Below are 21,399 nucleotides of genomic sequence, written 5' to 3'. Positions count from 1 at the left end.
ACCTCTCTGCTCTGCCTGTGTGCTAGGCCTAAATATATGCCAATGGACTGTTGCAGTGGTGGGTGACGTGAAGCCTCATTCTCTGCTATGACATGCAGACTGATTCTCTGCTGACATGAAGCCAGATTGTCTGTTACGGGACCTCTCTGCTCTGCCTGTGTGCTAGGCCTAAATATATGCCAATGGACTGTTGCAGTGGTGGGTGACGTGAAGCCTCATTCTCTGCTATGACATGCAGACTGATTCTCTGCTGACATGAAGCCAGATCCTCTGTTACGGGAGCTCTCTCCTCTGCCTGGGTGCTGGGCCTAAATTTATGACAATTGACTGTTGCAGTGGTGGGTGACGTGAAGCCTGATTCTCTGCTATGATATGAAGACTGATTCTCTGCTGACATGAAGCCAGATTGTCTGTTACGGGACCTTTCTCCTCTGCCTGGGTTCTGGGCCTAAATTTATGAAAATTGACTCTTACAGTGGTGGGTGACGTGAAGCCTGATTCTAGGCTATGATATGAAGACTGATTCTCTGCTGACATGAAGCCAGATTGTCTGTTACGGGACCTTTCTCCTCTGCCTGGGTTCTGGGCCTAAATTTATGAAAATTGACTCTTACAGTGGTGGGTGACGTGAAGCCTGATTCTCTGCTATGATATGAAGACTGATTCTCTGCTGACATGAAGCCAGATTCTCTGTTACGGGACCTCTCTCCTCTGCCTGGGTGCTGGGCCTAAATTTATGACAATGGACTGTTGCAGTGGTGGCTGACGTGAAGCCTGATTCTCTGCTATGACATGCAGACTGATTCTCTGCTGTCATGAAGCCAGATTGTCTGTTACGGGACCTCTCTGCTCTGCCTGTGTGCTAGGCCTAAATATATGCCAATGGACTGTTGCAGTGGTGGCTGACGTGAAGCCTCATTCTCTGCTATGACATGCAGACTAATTCTCTGCTGACATGAAGCCAGATTGTCTGTTACGGGACCTCTCTCCTCTGCCTGGGTGCTGGGCCTAAATTTATGACAATGGACTGTTGCAGTGGTGGCTGACGTGAAGCCTGATTCTCTGCTATGACATGCAGACTAATTCTCTGCTGACATGAAGCCAGATTGTCTGTTACGGGACCTCTCTCCTCTGCCTGGGTGCTGGGCCTAAATATATGCCAATGGACTGTTGCAGTGGTGGCTGACGTGAAGCCTCATTCTCTGCTATGACATGCAGACTAATTCTCTGCTGACATGAAGACAGATTCTCTGTTACGGGACCTCTCTCCTCTGCCTGGGTGCCGGGGCCTAAATATCTGAGAATGGACTGTTCCAGTGGTGGGTGACGGGAAGCCAGATTCTCTGCTATGGAACCTCTCTCCAATTGATTTTGGTTAATTTTTATTTATTTAATTTTTATTTTAATTAATTTCCCTATCCACATTTGTTTGCAGGGGATTTACCTACATGTTGCTGCCTTTTGCAGCCCTCTAGCTCTTTCCTGGGCTGTTTTACAGCCTTTTTAGTGCCGAAAAGTTCGGGTCCCCATTGACTTCAATGGGGTTCGGGTTCGGGACGAAGTTCGGATCGGGTTCGGATCCCGAACCCGAACATTTCCGGGATGTTCGGCCGAACTTCTCGAACCCGAACATCCAGGTGTTCGCTCAACTCTAGTCTTGAACTATTGACTATACTTTCCCTTCACTTATACAAGTGTCTAGTCCTGCAAAAAACATATTTACTTAATCAGTTATCAGTAAGAGGCTAGGTTAACCATGGGCGTTGCATTCCCTGTAACAGCGGAACACAACACAATGGAAAGTATAAGTATTGCCGCTCCTTAACTGTGTGTTGCGTGCCATATAGTGAAGCAAATGGAAAGCATGCTTCTTCATGGTCACTTAACATGTCCGTTTTGCGGTAACGTGACGCACTGCATGCATTGGCCTTTATTCTTACAGTAGAAAAGTACCGTATTTTTCGCAAAAGTGGGGGAAAAATAGCAGTGCGTCTTATGGGGCGAATGCTACGACCGTCCGGTGAATAGGCTGAGAGGGAGGAGGGGCTGGGGGCCGGCATCTGTTTCTGTAATGGCACCGGGGCCCGATGCAGTCACTGTATTCTACTACATCGGGCCCCGCTCACTGTAGTATACGGTAATCCTATCTAACTTGTGGGTATTGTTAAAGTATCCCAATCATTTTAAAAATTTCTTGGCAGTCAGGAGGCCGGGCGGGCGCTCGTAGCGTAGCTCACTACGTCACGCGCCTGCTCCGCCCACTTTATGAATGAAGCAGGCACCGGGCCCCGCTGCCATTACAGAAACAGATGCCGGCCCCCATTCACTACACAGGGACACTGTTATGGGGGGGATCTGTGGATGACACATAAGATAAGATGCTATATATGTGTCATCCACAGATGCCCCCACAATGATCCCCCATAACAGTGCCACCCACAGATGCCCCCATAACAGTGCCAACCACAGATGCCCCCATAACAGTGCCACCCACAGATGCCCCCATAACAGTGTCATCCACAGACCACCATTAGTTCAAACCCCACCTAAAGCACACCTTTTGGTTCAAAATATTTTTTTTCTTATTTTCCTCCGTCTTATAGGGCGAAAAATACGGTAATTAATTATAACTTTTTGTGAAATGGGACATTTAAACTTGCTTTTTTAAATTTTTATACCCAAAATTGCCTCCGACTCCGACTCCACAGCCCTGCATTACAGGCCCCAAAAATTAGCTGACAGGCGTTCACCTGACAGCAAAAAAATTGGTATTCTGTGGCCAGTGGTACATTAGGCATTTAAAAGATACTGAAGTAAGTGTCGGCCATTACAGGCCCCAAAAATTAGCCGACAGGTTTTCCCCTGACAGCAAATACGTTAGTATTCTGTGGCTGGTGGTAAATTAGGCATTCACAGGATACAGAAGTAAGTGTCGGCCACTACAGACCCCAAAAATTAGCCGACAGGCGTTCCCCTGACAGCAAATAAATTTGTATTCTGTGGCTGGTGGTACATTAGTCATTCATAGGATAAATAAGTGTCGGCTATTACAGGCCCCAAAAATTAGGCATTTAACGGACATAAAAGGCCTTTTATGCTGCTGTATTTACTGAAGACAGGGACCATAAATTGTTATGGGTGGTGGCGGATATGGGCTGTCATGAGGAATTTGAATCAAACATGGTCTACTAGTCACGTGTGTTGAATTCCCCTGAGATCCATGCCTCATTCATTTTTTTGAAATATGAGGTGGTGAGCTAGGCGAGTGCACTATTGGTCACGATTAGTGTTGAGCGCGAATATTCGAATATCGAATTTTTTTCGCGAATATCGGCACTTCGCTAATTCGCGAATATTTCGAATATAGTGATATAAATTCGATATTTCGAATATTCGTTTTTTTTTTTTTTTTTTTATTGTTATATTTTTTTCTTTCCCACTTCCCTAAAGTTGTTCTTACCTGTCCTTTGGATTCCTGGCTTCCTGGCTGCTCCAGTCAGTGCCCGTTGCCGCTTCTGCCGACTTCCATGCTCATGGAGCGTCCCCATCACCATGGGAACATCTCCATATACTAGAATGTACTGTCGGATTTGAGAATTACGCTAAAATCGCAATTCGATTTTTTCAAGTTATAATAATCGAATTTCGATTTTAACTTAGCACTGCTATATGCCATATTAGTTAGCCTAATATGGCATATAGCAGTGCTAAGTTAAAATCGAAATTCGATTATTATAACTTGAAAAAATCGAATTGCGATTTCAACGTAATTCTCAAATCCGACAGTACATTCTAGTATATGGAGATATATGGAGATATATGGAGATGTTTTATTATACTATTTATAAAAAAAAGCAGTCATATAATCGCATAGCGAATTATACTTAGCTGTCTCTATAGTCAACTTTCCTATATCATTGCTAGAATTAGTGAAATTGATGAATATGTAGCTAAAATGAAGATGCAGAATACTTCGTTATCTTCGTTTTGTGATATATGACGAATACATTCGTTATATTCGTTTTGTGGAATATGACGAATACATTCGTTATATTCGTTTTGTGGAATATAACGAATATATTCGTCAATTCGCTAATTCTACCAAGCCATTGAAGCCATATTCCATGCTTATGGAGCGTCCCCATCACCATGGGAACGACTCCATATACTAGAATGTACTGTCGGATTTGAGAATTACGTTGAAATCGCAATTCGATTTTTTCAAGTTATAATAATCGAATTTCGATTTTAACTTAGCACTGCTATATGCCATATTAGTTAGCCTAATATGGCATATAGCAGTGCTAAGTTAAAATCGAAATTCGATTATTATAACTTGAAAAAATCGAATTGCGATTTCAATAGGAGAGTAGCCTTTAAGTTAAAATCGAAATTCGATTTTTTAAATCGCATATTAATCGCGTTAACAAGAATAATGACGAATATTCGATTTCGACGAATATAAAACGAATATTCTATCGAATATTCGCGAATTTCGTCGAAATCGAATATGGCACCTGCCGCTCATCACTAGTCACGATCCCCCCTGCTGCACTGAACGCCCTTTTGGACAGGACACGTGATGAGAGGCAAGCCAACAGTTCCATTGCAAATTGTGCAAGCTCTGGCCAGAGGTCAAGCCTGCCCACCCAGTAGTCCAGGGGTTCATCCCTTCTCAGAGCGTCCAAATCGGCCTTTAACCTGATGTAGTCGGACACCTGCCGGTCTAGGTGTTCCCTGAGGCTGGATCCGGAGGACAGCTGTCGATGGGTCAGCTGAAAGAATGTTCTTATATCAGAAGTGACCAACACGTCTTTAAACCGCCCTGTTCTTGCAGGCACTGTTGGATTGGTAGCTGCACCTGTTTCTCTGTGAGTGGAAATTCCTCTGCCAGCGCCCAAAAAAGCAGAATGCAGCATTTCTCTAAGCAAGGCCTGGAAGTGCTGCATTCTGACAGCTTCTGTGACGGTGGTAACATTTCCACCATTTTTAGTTTGTACCAGGGGTTTAAGTACGTTGCCACCCAGTACTGGTCCTTGCCCTTTATGCTTTTTATACGGGGGTCCCTCTTAAAACACTGGAGCAAGAAGGCCCCCATTTGCACTAAACTGGAAGCAGTGTAGTGGCCTGGCTCCTGCTCATCATCCAGGTTAATATCCTCCTCATTCTCCTCCCCCCATCCACGGACAACACCAGGGATCCTAGAAAGGTTTAAAGCATGCTCTTCTTGCTCCTCCTCCCCGACACCATCCTCCTCTGACTCCTCTTCAGACTACTGTCGTTGACTTGTCTCAGATGGAGTAGCCCCCCCTGGGAATTCATCCAGCATTGCGACTTCCTCATCTTCCTGCTCCTGCTCCTCGACGACTTGATCAATGACACAACGCTATACACCAGCGGTCCCCAACCACCGGGCCGTGGCCAGGGACCGGGCCCTGGAAGATTTTTTTCCTTGCCGCAGCCATACAGAGGAGGGGAGACGCCAGGGCAGGGCGGAGGGGAGACGCCAGGGCAGGGGGGAGACGCCAGGGCAGGGGGGAGGGCCCGCGGCCCCGCAAGTGCTTTTTTTCAGTGCGGTGGCCGGGCCCTCCCTATATTTTAAGTGCGCCTGCACTGCATAACCTGTTGTAATCCCGCGAGACCCGTGACCTCCTGCGGCGGGTCTCGCGGGATCACTGCTGGAGTGACGTGCCGCAGGCAGAGCCACGGGATTGCTCATCAAACTGAAGTCCGCCACAGCCTGCAAGTACGGGGGGTTGATGATCAGTGGCACTAATGTTTTAATTTAGAAAGGGGTGAGCCCGCACCGGCCATATGAGGGCAGGGACAGCAAATAATGAGGGGCAAAAACTGAAATATATATATAGAGAATGGGGGCAAAATGAAATATAGGTAGAGAGGGGCCTCTGACAAAACATTGGCAATTATAACTGGGTTATTATTGCCAAAGTTTTGTCAGTGGCCCCTCTCTACCTATATTTCATTTAGCCCCCATTCTCTATATATTTCCTTTTCATTTTGCTCCCTCATTATTTGCTGCCCCTGCTTTAATATCATATCACATTATAATAACCGGCACTAATGTCTGAATTCGGAAAGGGGGGCCCACGCCGTCCAAATGAGGGCAGGGGCAGCAAATAATAAGGGGGCAAAATCAAAATGAAATATATACAGAGAGGTGCAAAAAATGAAATATATAGGAGTGGGGGCAAAATGAAATATTGTGAGAAAGGGGGCGACCTGACAAAACGTGGCAATAATAACCACGTCGGCCACATGAGGGGCACGGTGGTGCTCATGGTTATTATTGCCACAGGGGGGGCCCAAATTCAAAGGTTGCCCTGGGGCCCATATTAATTCTAGTTACGCCACTGCGCCAGACGCATGCGTGCCCGACGCGCATATCACACACAGCGTGCGGCCGTACAGCGGGTCGGAAAAAGAGTGTTCCTTCCTTCCAATTGTGATGCCGGCCAGCCACTGCCACCAATATGAAAGCTGAAAAGGGCTAGTGAGGGAGGGATTGGTTAGGTCTCATTGCCCCACCAATGGAAATTAATATGAAGGGTGGGGGGGGTTGTCTGCATCCAGTTTCAGATAGTATCTGAGGGAGTGAGTGGAAGAATGACCGGCAGTTCCTTTTCCATGTCACCTTGAAAATATCAGCATAAATGTAATAGTTAACTATTTTAACATGAACTTTGCATTTTGTTATGCGCGTGAATCAGTCAGCGCCGACCATCACCCACTAAGCCCCGCCCACCCCCGAAGCCCCGCCCAAGACCTAAGCCCCCCCACCCTGATCCCTGGGAAAATTGTCTGACATGAAACTGGTCCTTGGTGCAAAAAAGGTTGGGGACCACTGCTATACACGATCCAGAAAGAAGGCAAAAGGAACAATGTCACTAATGGTGCCCCCTGGCTGCGACTGACCAGTTTGGTGATCTCATCAAATGGCCACAGAAGTCTGGCACGGTGGAAAAAAAAAACAAGCTCCCCAGAACCTGTCCTGCCGCAGAGTTCCTACAGGTAGTCGTTAACTGCACATTTCTGCTGGAGCAGCCTATTGAGCATATACATGGTTGAGTTCCATCGCATCGAGCAGTCACAAATAAGACATCTGACGGGCAAGTTGTGTCGCCGCTGAATGTCAGCAAGGCGAGCCATGGCCGTGTAAGATCTTCTGAAATGGCCCGAGATTTTCCTGGCCTGCCGCAAGACGTCCTGGACCCCAGGGTATTTTTTACGACCAAGTTCAGGACGTGTGCCATGCATGGCACGTGTGTCATTTTGCCCTGTTTCAGCGTGCTCAGCAGTTTGGCACCATTGTCGCACATCACTTTACCAACTGTCAAATTGAGCGGTGTTAGCCACTAATCTGCCTGTGAATGAAAAGCTGAAAGGAGTGCAGGACCGGTGTGGCTCTTGGCTTCCAGGAACAACAGACGCAGCACAGCATGGCAACGCCTCACCTAGCATGTCGAATAGGTGCTAGGGATCTTGGCCGGCACAGCAGAAGAGACGGTAGCAGCGGAAAAGGAGGAGTTAGCTGAGGAGGAGAGAGAGGATGGAGTAGGAGGAGAAGAAGAGGCAGGCCTGCATGCAATCCGTGGTGGTAAAACTAAATCTACACGGGTGCCACGGGTTACATGCTTGATGGCCATCAGAAGGTTCACCCAGTGGGCAGTAAATGTTATATACCTTCCCTGCCAGTGTTTGCTAGACCACCTGTCCGTGGTCAAATGTATCTTTGCACCGACACTGTGTGCCAGAGATACATTCACTTGCCGCTGAATGTGGCCATATAGCTCTGGGATGCCCTTCTGCGAGAAATATTTCCTTCCTGGGACATTCCATTGTGGTATTCCAATGGCCACAAATTTTCGAAAGGCCTCTGAGTCCACAAGTTTATATGACAGTAGTTGGCGGGCTATCAGTTCTCACAAGACAGCGGTCAACCGTTGGGCAAGAGGGTTATCCGGCGTCATTATTTTTTTTACGCTCGAACATTTGGGCCACAGAGGCCTGCCTTTTTCCTGACAAATGTGAGGACAGCATGATGGAAGGTGGAGTGGAGGACAATTGTGAGGAGAGAGGAGAAGAAGGAGAAGAGGCTGGACGGTGAGAGCCTGGAGTGTGGCTTTGTGGGTTCTGACGGCGGTGCTCCCATTGGGCTCGGTGATGGGAGGCCAGGTGCCTTCTTAAGGAGGTCGTCCCTAGGTGAGTGTTGGGCTTACCGCGACTTATGCGTTGACTGCAAAGGCTGCAGATGGCAACACTATTGTCAGCAGCTGACACATTAAAAAATGCCCACACTGCTGAGCCAGGTGCCGGCATCCTGGGAGCGCCAGATGTGACCGTACATGGTTGATGACTCGCTCCTGATACATTAGCAGTCTGGTTTGGCCTGATTCTCCTCCCTATGTGCTGGTCTATCCCTCCCTCTGAACTCCCCTCCTCTTCCTTTCTTGTGGGCACCCACGTTATGTCCATAGACACGTCATCATTGGCATCACCTTTCCCACCGCTAACATTAGAGATTTTGGAGTAGGCAGCAACAGCGGGGACCAACCTCCTTGGGCTGATCTAGGTACTGTTGTCAGACTGCTGAGTGGAGGCCGTGGCTACCTCCTCTTCCTGATCCGATGCCAAGAATGGCTGCGCAAGGGAAATGTCTTGTGATGGATCAGAAAATAATACCTGTTACTCAAGCGGAGGGTATATGGTGGTGGTGGTGATCAGAGCAGAGTGACGTGCGGCTCTACGTGACTCCAGCTTAAATAGAGGCTGGGTCACATGCTGCACTGGCCAATCACAGCCATGCCAATAGTAGGCATGACTGTGATGGCCTCTTGGGGCAAGTAGTATGATGCTTGTTGATTGGCTGCTTTGCAGCCTTTCAAAAAGCGACAAGAAAGCGCCGAACACCGAACCCGAACCCGGACTTTTACGAAAACGTTCGGGTTTGTGTCACGAACACACTAAAATTCGGTACGAACCCGAACTATACAGTTCGGGTTCGCTCATCCCTATCTATAATCTCACTAGTTATAAAAAATATTTTCCTTTAAATTTTCTCACTGTGTGTAGCAGAGGTAATGCAGTGAAAGCGGATACATTTCTGCAGTACCCAAATACACTATTTGAAAAGTATATTCTTAGATGACACCCGCTTCAATATGTCGTTTTGGGGGCCACTGGTCTATAATCACACCAGTTATAAAAAATGTTTCCCTTTAAATTCTCTCACTGTGTGTAGCAGAGGTAACGCAGTGAAAGCGGCTACATTTCTTCAGTACCAAAATACACTATTTGAGTAGTATATTCTTACATAACACCCCGCTTCAATATGTCATTTTGGGGGCCACTGGTCTATAATCACACCAGTTATAATACTTTTTTCTAAATGCGTTTTTCACTCTTTGTAGTTGTAGTATCGCTGCAGAACCGATCACCAGTCACAATGCTGCACTATACAAATCCACTATAATAAGCTTTCTATATTAGAAAGTATATTATAAGTGTATTACACCCTATATACTGCACACCAATCAATAGCACACCTATACCAGTCCTTAAAAGGACTTTTATGGACCTATTACCTAGCGATTTGTGTCACTATTAACACTCTAACATTCTGTCCTTGCTCAACACAGCAACCTCTCCCTACACTGACAAAAGACAGAATGCAAAATGGCAGCCAGATCAAGTCTATTTATAAGGTAGGGGGTATGTCCATGTGCTGAAATGTCTCAATTGTTTGTCCTATACCACCTGATGGATGTGTCATGGGTCAAAGTTCTTCACAATGTAAAAGGTTATGGCGCCGGTGAATATCGCCATATGTTCGCATGTTCGGCAAACCGCGAATGAGTAAAGTTTGCCGCGAACCGACCGACCACGCGCAAGGTGGTTCGCAAGGCCATCTCTACTCAAGACACTTGTCACTCCTACCTCCCTCGCCGAGGTCGCCTAGCTATAGTTATGTCAACACCCCATCCTTGCCAAAGATCAACTGGAGGACTTCAAAAATGTAAGGTGCTTTATTGAAGAATATCTCAACACATTTCTGGGAATAAAAGTAAAAGATCCCCTTCTTCAGGAGCATAATCTGGTCAAATATACCCATATTGGCCTCAAACTTCCCCTTATCCTCTCAGTTACATCATGTCTCCATACGGGTATATGTAAGTACAACATTTTTCATTCTTTATGCATGGTGCCCACTTTCATATTCAGGACATACACAATGTTTTTTTCATTTGGTATTTATGTTGGAAAAATCACTGAACATTATATGGGAACATGTTAGAACATATACAGTCCTGATCAAAAGTTTAAGACCACTTGAAAAATGGCTAAAAATCATATTTAGCATGGCTGGATCTTAACGAGGTTCCAAGTAGAGCTTCAACATGCAACAAGAAGAAATGAGAGTGAGACAAAACATTTTTTGAGCATTCAATTTAACGAAAACAACGAATAAACTTAAACAGGCTGTTTTTCAGCTGATCAAAAGTTTAGGACCACATGCCTTTAAGAGGCCAAATCTGTGCAAAGATGTGGATTCATTGTCATTTTCTGTCAGGTAGTCACACATTGTGATGGCAAAGGCAAAAAAACTCTCCCTTTTTGAACGTGGTCGGGTTGTTGAACTGCATAAGCAGGGTCTCTCACAGAGCGCCATCGTTGTTGAGGTGGGACTCAGTAAGACAGTCATTTGGAATTTCTTAAATTCTTAAATGATCCTGATGGTTATGGAACAAAAAAGTCAAGTGGAAGACCCAAAAAAAGTTCAGCACTGAGCCGGAGGATCAAATTGGCTGTCCGTCAGGACACTGCACGATCCTCGACCTAAATTAAGGCCCTTACTGGTGCTGACTGCAGCCCCATAACCATCAGACAGCATCTGAGACTGACGGACTTCAAAAACAAAAACGTCTTCAAAGACCTCGTCTCCTTGAACGCCACAGAACTGCTCGTTTGGACTTTGCAAGAGAGCACCAAACATGGGACATTCAAAGGTGGAAGAAAGTTTTATTCTCTGATGAGAAAAAATGTAACCTTGATGGTCCTGATGGTTTCCAACATTACTGACATGACAAGCAGATCCCACCTGAGATGTTTTCTATGCACCACAGTGGAGGAAGCACCATAATGGTCTGGGGTGCTTTTTCCTTCAGTGGAACAATGGAGCTTCAGGAAATGCAGGGGCGTCAAACGGCCGCTGGCTATGTCCAGATGTTGCAGAGAGCATTCCTCATGACTGAGGGCCCTCGTCTGTGTGGTAACGACTGGGTTTTTCAACATGACAAGGCTACAGTACACAATGCCCGCAGGACAAGGGACCTCTTCCAGGAGAATAACATCACTCCTTTGGCCCATCCTGCGTGTTCCCCTGATCTAAATCAAATTGAGAACCTTTGGGGATGGATGCCAGGGGAAGTTTACAAAAATGGACAACAGTTCTAGACAGTAGATGGCCTTTGTGCGCCTGTCTTCACCATTTGGAGAAATGCTCCCACTCACCTCATGGAAACGCTTGCATCAAGCATGCCGAAACAAATTTTTGAAGTGATAAACAATAATGGCGGAGCTACTCATTACTGAGTCCATGTTTGGAAGTTGGATTTTTTTTTGGGAGGTGTGGTCCTAAACTTTTAATCAGCTGAAAAACAGCCTGTTTCAGTTTATTCGTTGTTTTCAATAAATTGAATGCTCAAAAAATGTTTTGTCTCACTCCCATTTCTTCTTGTTGCATGTTGAAGCTCTACTTGGAACCTTGTTAAGATCCAGCCATGCTAAATATGATTTTTTGCCATTTTTCAAGTGGTCTTAAACTTTTTTGATCAGGACTGTATTATGCATCTTTCACTCATTGACCCCCATTGTAATAAAAATACAGAAAGTACAATATTAAAAAACATTTAGTCGACTATGCTTTAAAGAGCTTTAAAAAAAAGATATGCTAATGCATAACTCCTGAATATATGCCAAAAACTATTTTGGGCATATACTTATATGAACATATTCAGTATATATATTTTAATGGTAGGGAAAAATTATCTTTCATTAGTGATTTACAGTATTAAAAGTTCACTGAATTTTCAGAAAACTATGATCGAGACATACATTCAGGTCCATAAATATTGGGACATCGACACAATTCAAAACATTTTGGCCCTATACACCACCACAATGGATTTGAAATAAAACGAACAAGATGTGCTTTAACTGCAGACTGTCAGCTTTAATTTGAGAGTATTTACATCCAAATCAGGTGAATGGTGTAGGAATTACAACAGTTTGCATATGTGCCTCCCACTTGTTAAGGGACCAAAAGTAATAGGACAATTGGTTTCTGAGCGGTTCCATGGCCAGGTGTGTGTTATTCCCTCATTATCCCAATTACAATTTGCAGATAAAAGGTCTAGAGTTAATTTCAAGTGTGCTATTTGCATTTGGAATCTGTTGCAGTCAACTCTCATTATGAGATCCAAAGAGCTGTCACTATCAGTAAAGCAAGTCATCATTAGGCTGAAAAAAAACAAAACAAACCCATCAGAAAGATAGCAAAAACAGTTTGAAACATTCTTAAAAAGAAGGAACGCACTGGTGAGCTCAGCAACACCAAAAGACCCAGAAGACCACGGAAAACAACTGTGGTGGATGACCGAAGAATTCTTTCCCTGGTGAAGAAAACAACAGTTGATTAGATCAAGAACACTCTCCAGGAGGCAGGTGTATGTGTATCAAAGTCAACAATCAAGAGAAGACTTCACCAGAGTGAATACAGAAGGTTCACCACAAGATGTAAACCATTGGTGAGCCTCAAAAACAGGAAGGCCAGATTAGAGTTTGCCAAACGACATCTAAAAAAGCCTTCACAGTTCTGGAACAACATCCTATAGACAGATGAGACCAAGATCAACTTATACCAGTGTGATGGGAAGAGAAGAGTATGGAGAAGGAAAGTAACTGCTCATGATCGTAAGCCTACCACCTCATCAGTGAAGCATGGTGGTGGTAGTGTTATGGCGTGGAACTGTGAATGGAACTGATTCTCTTGTATTTATTAATGATGTGACTGCTGACAAATACAGCAGGATAAATTCTGAAGTGTTTTGGGCAATATTATCTGCTCATATTTAGCCAAATGCTTCAGAACTCATTGGATGCTGCTTCACAGTGCCGATGGACAATGACCCAAAGCATACTGCAAAAGCAATCAAAGAGTTTTTAAGGGAAAGAAGTGGAATGTTATGCAATGGCCAAGTCAATCACCTGACCTGAATCCAATTGAGCATGCATTTCACTTGCTGAAGACAAAACTGAAGGGAAAATGCCCCAAGAACAAGCAGAAACTGAAGTTGCAGTAGAGGCCTGGCAGAGCATCACCAGGGATGAAACCCAGCGCCTGGGTATGTCTATGTGTTCCAGACTTCAGGCTGTAATTGACTGCAAAGGATTTACAACCAAGTATTAAAAAGTGAAAGTTTGATTTATGATTATTATTATGTCCCATTACTTTTGGCCCCTTAACAAGTGGAAGGCACATATGCAAACTGTTGTAATTCCTGATTTGGATGTAACTACCCTCAAATTAAAGCTGACAGTCTGCAGTTAAAGCACACCAGTTTGTTTCATTTCAAATCCATTGTGGTGGTGTATAGAGCCAAAAATGTTAGAATTGTGTCAATGTCCCAATATTTATGGACCTGGCTGTATAATGGAGACATACAAAAACTTTTGATTGGTGGGGGTCTAAGTGCTGAGACCCACACCAAATGCTAGAACGAGAAGAGAAAAGTGCTCTCATAGCACACTCTCTTCTCACTGCAGGAGAGGAAGCAAGATGAACTCAATAGAAAGTCTATAGGCACTTCTCGCTCCTTGTTCTAGAAATCCATGAGGTTTCAGCGCTCAGACCACCACATATCAAAACTTTGATATGTCTCTATGACATACCAAAAGTTTTTTTTAAACTCTGTGACACTTTAATAGGGAATTTGGTTTATTAATAAAATGTCATTTCATAACTGCAGATTATTTTCTTTGGCTATCTTAAAAATTATTGTTCAGCAAATTCTAAGTAGGGCAAAACATAGAAAGCTAAATTATAACATTATTTCAGTGTTTTGCTCAATGTTTTAGGTAGCTTGTAAAGTTTATTCCAATGATTAACATACAGAACCTCTCTTCCTGTTGTGCAATAAAAAATAACACAAGCACTTAATCATATAGTGGTTTCCAGCTTTGTTAAGCTAAAGAGAACTAATTAGAAACAGATGTCTGCCTGGTGGAATCTTTTAATAAATTGAATAACGTCAAAAATAATATTTTGCTTTCTTCCGAGAAGATGAACATCATGACAAATGATACAAAATGGAACAATTATAGTTTTCTCTGCCATTACAGGTGCCAAAATATAAATTATTCTGAAATGTTCCTGCACAGGCCACAAAGAGTAGTTTCTTAATGATAGATGGCACAAAATGTGCTGAGCTACCATGTACTGCTTGGTCTTTAGAATCTTTATTAAATCAAATACCACAACATTTTATCACAATTCTCAAAAAAAAAAAAAAAAAGAGTGGTAACCTGTCACCAGTTTTATGCAATTTTATGGTGTCCTAACTAAGGGTAACATAAATAAGTGACTGATTCTCTTAGCAAAATGCTGGGTCACTTTCTTTAATTGACCCAGTCAATCTGCCAACATCTTGTATTGAAAAGCTCCAGCTCATAATGATGAGTCCTGAATATTCATAAGCTCCTGACTCTTCCCGCTTACCTGCTGCTGATTGACAGTTATTTTCCATATGAATCAGCAGCAGGTGGGCAGGGGAGTGGCTATTTCTCTGAATTAAAAAAAACGCTGGACTCACTGACATCACGCGGGACTCAAATCAGCTTATTAACATGCGGAATGTGACATCTTTGTGTGTATATTATGAGGTAACCATCTGTCACACCAGTAAGTGAATATATCTAAGGCACTTTTTAGTAGTTAATGATTGTATATAATTAGTTAGATTATAATCAAATATCCACATGACAGGTTCCCTTTAATTAAAGGGGTTTTCCATCATTGTAAAACATGGTTGCTTTCTTATAATAATACTGTTGTTCAGCTCCGTTCACTTCAACCCCTTTAATAAATAAATGTATTCACTTTCCAGCTAAAACAGATGTATAGTAAATGCATGTCTTCTATAACTATATATTCTAAAAGCTTTTTGCATTGTAAAGATGCTGGGGCATATTTACTAATCCTGTCAACAGTTTAGACAGTGCAAACTTAAAGGGATTGTCTCACAGCAAATGACATTTATCATGTTGATAAATTTATTACAAGCTACTTACTAATATATTGTTACTGTCCATATAACCTCTTTTACTGGCTTGATTCATTTTTCCAAATGCCACTTGCTGAAGTGAGACAACCTCTTTAAGACATTCATACACATTCAATATACACTTGATTCAGTAAAATGTGTATGTGTTTTCAATGTGAAGAGGGGAGAAAGCTGCTGACAGATGCTTAAAGCGACAGTTTATCTCCTGAGACAACAAAAGGATCAGATGAAAATATTCAGTTAACTCGATCCTTCTCTCCCCTGACAATATCTGGACCAGCAGTTCTCGGCGGGCTTGGCCTTTGGTCCAGATGTGGCAAATTTATCACTGTCGTTGATGCTGGATGATAAATTTGGTGCCTCATAAGACCGTCCATTCTAAGTTTATACCACCTATTAGTTGGCTTGCATTGCACGCAAATAGTTGCACACATTGACAACTCTTCAGACACATCTCTTTATCAGTGGGTCACTCCCCCATTTCCATCCAAGCCATGGCCCACTGTTGGATAGGAGAAAAAAATGACTAAAACACTTAAAAAATGTAGTGCAAGGTGAGTACGCTAGTATATTTGGAAAAAATTTCACCACAATTTTGGCATATTTGATCAGTAACTCTCTCCTACAATATTTTGTTACACTATGATTTCTATATTGTATAAGCACATGAGTGGCGCAGAAGTTTTATGCGCTGAAATACTAAAAAGCAAAAAAAAAAGTATAGGAATGGATTTTAATGGGACTGATAATCGTTTGTTTAGGCTTACATGCATATTGAGAACACCGCTGCTATATTACTAGTCTATTGAGAGACCAGTAATATAATTACTAAATATATTGAAACGACAGGAACTCACCACCTGCAACCAGAACTTGCAGAACTTCTCCCATCGCTCCATTCATCAGCTGTGGGGGCAGGAGCGGAGTGCCGGCTCACGTAAGACGCCAGACTCCGAAACAACGAGCCACGTGATATGCTGTACACGGACCTCCAGGAGTGACACAGCTGGGAAATAAGGTAGCGCGCCTCATGCTTTGTGCAAGAAAGAGGTAAAAACTTCCTCTATTATTAACCACCATGTGGGACGCCATGGTGTAGCGGCAGACGCTAACCCTGCTAACAAATTAATACCTACATTGCTACATTGCTCCAATGAAAATGGCTACTCATTATATGAATGTACGCTGATGTGTGTATCACACGGACTCATACTCTGTACTTAGGCTACTTTCACACTTGTGTTCAGAGCGGATCCGTCTGAGACGGATCCGCTCATATAATGCAGACGGTGGCTCCGTTCAGAACGGATCTGTCTGCATTATATTGTTAAAAAAAATTCTAAGTGTGAAAGTAGCCTGAGCGGATCCGTCCAGAATTTATTTACATTGAAAGTCAATGGGGGACGGATCCGTTTGAAGATTGGGCCATATTGTGTCATCTTCAAACGGATCCGTCCCCATTGACTTACATTGTAAGTCTGGACGGATCCGCCAGCCTCCGCACGGCCAGGCGGACACCCGAACGCTGCAAGCAGCGTTCAGGTGTCCGCCTGCTGAGCGGAGCGGAGGCTGAACGCTGCCAGACTGTTGCATTCTGAGCGGATCCGCGTCCACTCAGAATGCATTAGTGCTGGACGGATGCGTTCGGGGCCGCTTGTGAGCCCCTTCAAACGGAGCTCACAAGCGGACACCCGAACGCTAGTGTGAAAGTAGCCTTAGTTGAACTTTTCATTTGGATCCAAAAGTCTGACTAACCCTTGATTAACCCTTAACTAATAAGTGGACATCAAGTATAACTAACTCTAGCGGATGTCTTGAGAAATACATTAATTTCAGGAGATATACTGGTACACTTTAATTGTCTGTTACAGTCCTGGTAGATTAAGGAGGAGCAAACGGGATTATCGGCGCTTTTCTTCTTTTTCAATTGTTTGTCACAATGTGGAGAAAGATGGCCCTATCTTTTGAATATTAGCAACCTTTCACATGAGAGGGCATATTGAAGAGTTTTTTTGAGGTTGAGGAAGCACGATTCACTCCAAACTTAATTTGCAGTTATTTATATTGCGTAGGTGGATACTTGCATGGGATGGTGTGAGTTGCATGGACGGTGGCCATCCACCTGGTCGTGTTGACTTGTGTCTCCTGTCCATGCATCACACACATCATAGTATGTGATTGGTTTGAGAAAGTACCATCATCATTTTAGCATTTTTTATGTGTTGATACTAATTTTATTTTAACGTTTGTTTTAATGGGTCTTTTAATTTGTCAATAAACATTAACCTTTTAAGACATATCTCGGTGGTTGCAGATGGCGAGTGCCTGTTGTTTCAATATATTTAATTCTACTCAATTTCTGACTGGGTGGGTGAGTCAACACGACAAGGGCACCGTATCTCTACCTATAGACAGGTGAGCCTCTATATAGTTATTTTAATATAATTACTAGTTTTACATTTGCTAAATTAATAAAAGCACAAAACGCACCTGGATGGTAAAGTGTAATATCTATAGACAGACAAGACACAATGTTGATGGTGTTCACATGGTTTAAGGATGTTTCAGGTCATTAGTAACTATTTTTAAAGACCTCATAAGTTCTGTACTGTGCCAGCAAATCTTTTGAGGCATGTCCGATCATCAGTCAAGCTTATGCTCAACTCTTTCAGCTCCATAGGTTTTTTTAGTTTTTCGCTCCCTGACATTCCAGGGTCATAACTTTTTTTATTTTTCCATTCACATAGTCATGTTGGAGCTTGTTTGTTGTGGGACAAGTTGTATTTTCAAATTCCACCATAATATTGCATACAATATAACAGTGAGCTGGAAAAAAATTCCAAATGGGGTGAAATTGGAAAACAAAATGCAATTTGGGAACAGTTTTAGCTAAACCTGACCTGTTACTTTCATTCCCCTGGTTAGTAAACTTATGGCGATACCACATATGTATAGTGTTTTTTGTATTTTAATACAGAAAAAAATGAAAACCTTGAAAAAAATGTTTTTTTTCTTTTTGTCACCATATTCTGACACCTATAACTTTTTGTGTAGTTATGTGTACAGAGATGACTTATTTTGTTCGATTTTGGGGATGTGTATGACTTTGATCACTTTTTATTAATTTTTTGTGGGGAGTGAAGGGACCAAAAAATCATCCATCTTGACTTCCATTTTTTCAATTTCACCACCTGCCATACGGGATAAAAATATTCCTATTTTAACAGTATGGGCTTAGGGAACTATAACAAGTATTCATCAGATAGCATTGGAGTCTATTAGAATTACACTGTGTTCCTATGGAGCCCTGCCACAGTCAGGCCCTCCATAGGACTTAACATGCTGCAGCCTCATATCATTAAGGAGTACAAAGGGTGCTGCACGCACCATCTGGCTCCCCTGATGCTCGCTAGGGGGAGCTGGTACACACCCATAAGTGCACGCTTCTGGACTTTTGTGCTCCCAGATGCCGCTCCCAGATGCCATGGTCACATTTCACAATGGCATCTGAGGAGATAACTGTCTGTGATCGGCATTACCGCCGGTCACAGACATTAGTCTGGAGTGACTGCTGTGTGAAACAGCAAACACCCAGTTGCTATGGCACCCGCTCCAGAGTGAGCATCATATAAAGCTCCAACATGTGACATAATAGTATGTCACGTGTTGGCAGGGCTGCCATCAGAAATTTTGGGGCTCCTTACACAGCTCAAGGCCTGGGCCCCCCCTCCTACCCCGCTCCTTTAGAATCCGTCCTGACTCCACCTCCCCTCCACCCCCAAGGACCTACCCCCAATTTCATAATTTTTTTACAACTACAAAGACAGTAAAAAGTGATAATCAGTGATTTCAGTAAGGAATTCATTTTTGACCAAATAATATGAAGCCTGCTACCACGACAAGGTAGACTCTTTTAAGCAGGACCCTACACTAGCACCAACTACACTCCCTGTTCTAATCTGCCCTAGCAATCTTCCCCTGGCACATTTAAAAAAAAAACTAAAAAAGCACAAGGTTTACTGTTACAGTGTTATGGGGGGGATCTGTGGATGACGTACTGTTATGGGGGGAATCTGTGGATGACGTACTGTTATGGGGGGAATCTGTGGAGGACTTACTCTTATGGGGGGAATATGTGGATGACACACTGTTATGGGGGAATCTGTGGATGACACACTGTTATGGGGAATCTGTGGATGACACACTGTTATGGGGGAATCTGTGGATGACACACTGTTATGGGGGAATCTGTGGATGACACACTGTTATGGGGGAATCTGTGGATGACACACTGTTATGGGGGAATCTGTGGATGACGTACTGTTATGGGGGGAATCTGTGGATGACACACTGTTATGGGGGAATCTGTGGATGACACACTGTTATGGGGGAATCTGTGGATGACACACTGTTATGAGGGAATCTGTGGATGACACACTGTTATGGGGGAATCTGTGGATGACACTGTTATGGGGGGATCTGTGGATGACACTTATGGGGGAATCTGTGGATGACACAGTTATGGGGGATCTGTGGATGACACACTGTTATGGGGGTTCTGTGGATGACACACTGTTATGGGGGGGATCTGTGGATGACACACTGTTATGGGGGAATCTGTGGATGACACACTGTTATGGGGGAATCTGTGGATGACACACTGTTATGGGGGAATATGTGGATGACACACTGTTATGGGGGAATCTGTGGATGACACACTGTTATGGGGGAATCTGTGGATGACACACTGTTATGGGGGAATCTGTGGATGACACACTGTTATGGGGGAATCTGTGGATTACACACTGTTATGGGGGATTTGTGGATGACACACTGTTATGGGGGATCTGTGGATGATACATTGTTATGGGGGATCTGTGGGTGACACACTGTTATGGGGGGTCTGTGGGTGACACACTGTTATGGGGGTCTGTGGGTGACGCACTGTTATGGGGGATCTGTGGGTGATGCACTGTTATGAGGGATCTGTGGATGACACTCAACCACTCTCAAACCCAACTGGTCAAACTTGTTAAATGGATCCCAAACACAATATGCACAATAACACCCCCCACCCCCTCCAACATTTAATTAACCCCTTCATGGCCTAAACATTTTTTTCAAAGCTGAACACAAAGCTAAATAGGGCTGGGTGGGCTGGCAAGGGAGGGGTTAATAACAATGATGGAGGATAATCCAGAAAACAGCTTTGCATTTTACCCCTGAGCAAAGACCACACAACAAGTTGGACATGCAGTACTTTTAGTCCGGCGGCCTTTCGCCATGCACTGTCGTGCTGGGCCGGAGCTCCACCCCCGTCCCCATTATAGTCAATGGGGACGGAGCGGTGGTCCGGCAAAATAACGGCAGGATGGATCTGACAGAGTGAACAGCCTGTCGGATCCGTCCTGCCGCTAGTTTGAAAGTAGCCTTACAATCTCATGGCTTCTGAGCAACAGATCGCGTGGTCTTCACAGTCATCTGTCACTTCTCTTATCTCTCTGCTCCTATCCCTTAATCTTATCACTGCTGCAACAAAAGCATCAGCCTCAGTGTAAACTGTTCTACACTCTGACTCACGGCTCTTTTAACTCAAAGAATCGAATGAGTCTCTAACTAAGTCTGATCTTTAGATTATTTTATAGGGTTTCTACCACATCGTTTTGACAAATTTAGCTGTCAGACACTAGCGATCTGCTAGTGTCTGCTCTACCAAACAATCCTAATATAATAGCTTTTTGTGCAGCCGTTTCCATAAAAAACGAAGCTTTTATTGATATGCTAATGAGCCTCTAGGTGCTATGGGGGCGTCTTTTCAGCACCTAGAGGCTCGGTCTACCTTCACAAAATGCCGCCCAGCGTGTCCCTCCAGCACGCCCATCTCCTCTGGAATGCGATACTACCTCTGAGTCAGCGGTAGAATTCTCGCGCCTGCGCGTCTGTCTTCGGAGCAGTAAATGTCTGACTGCTGCCTGCACAGACATCTCGGTCATCGGCGCAGGCGCAGTGAATGTCTGACCGCTCCCTGCACAGACATCTC

This window comes from Bufo gargarizans, chromosome 3, assembly GCF_014858855.1.
Source record: "Bufo gargarizans isolate SCDJY-AF-19 chromosome 3, ASM1485885v1, whole genome shotgun sequence".
In the NCBI taxonomy this organism is placed as follows: Eukaryota; Metazoa; Chordata; class Amphibia; order Anura; family Bufonidae; genus Bufo; species Bufo gargarizans.
The sequence above is the reverse complement of the archived record's forward strand: the minus strand, read 5'-3'. Positions refer to the sequence as shown.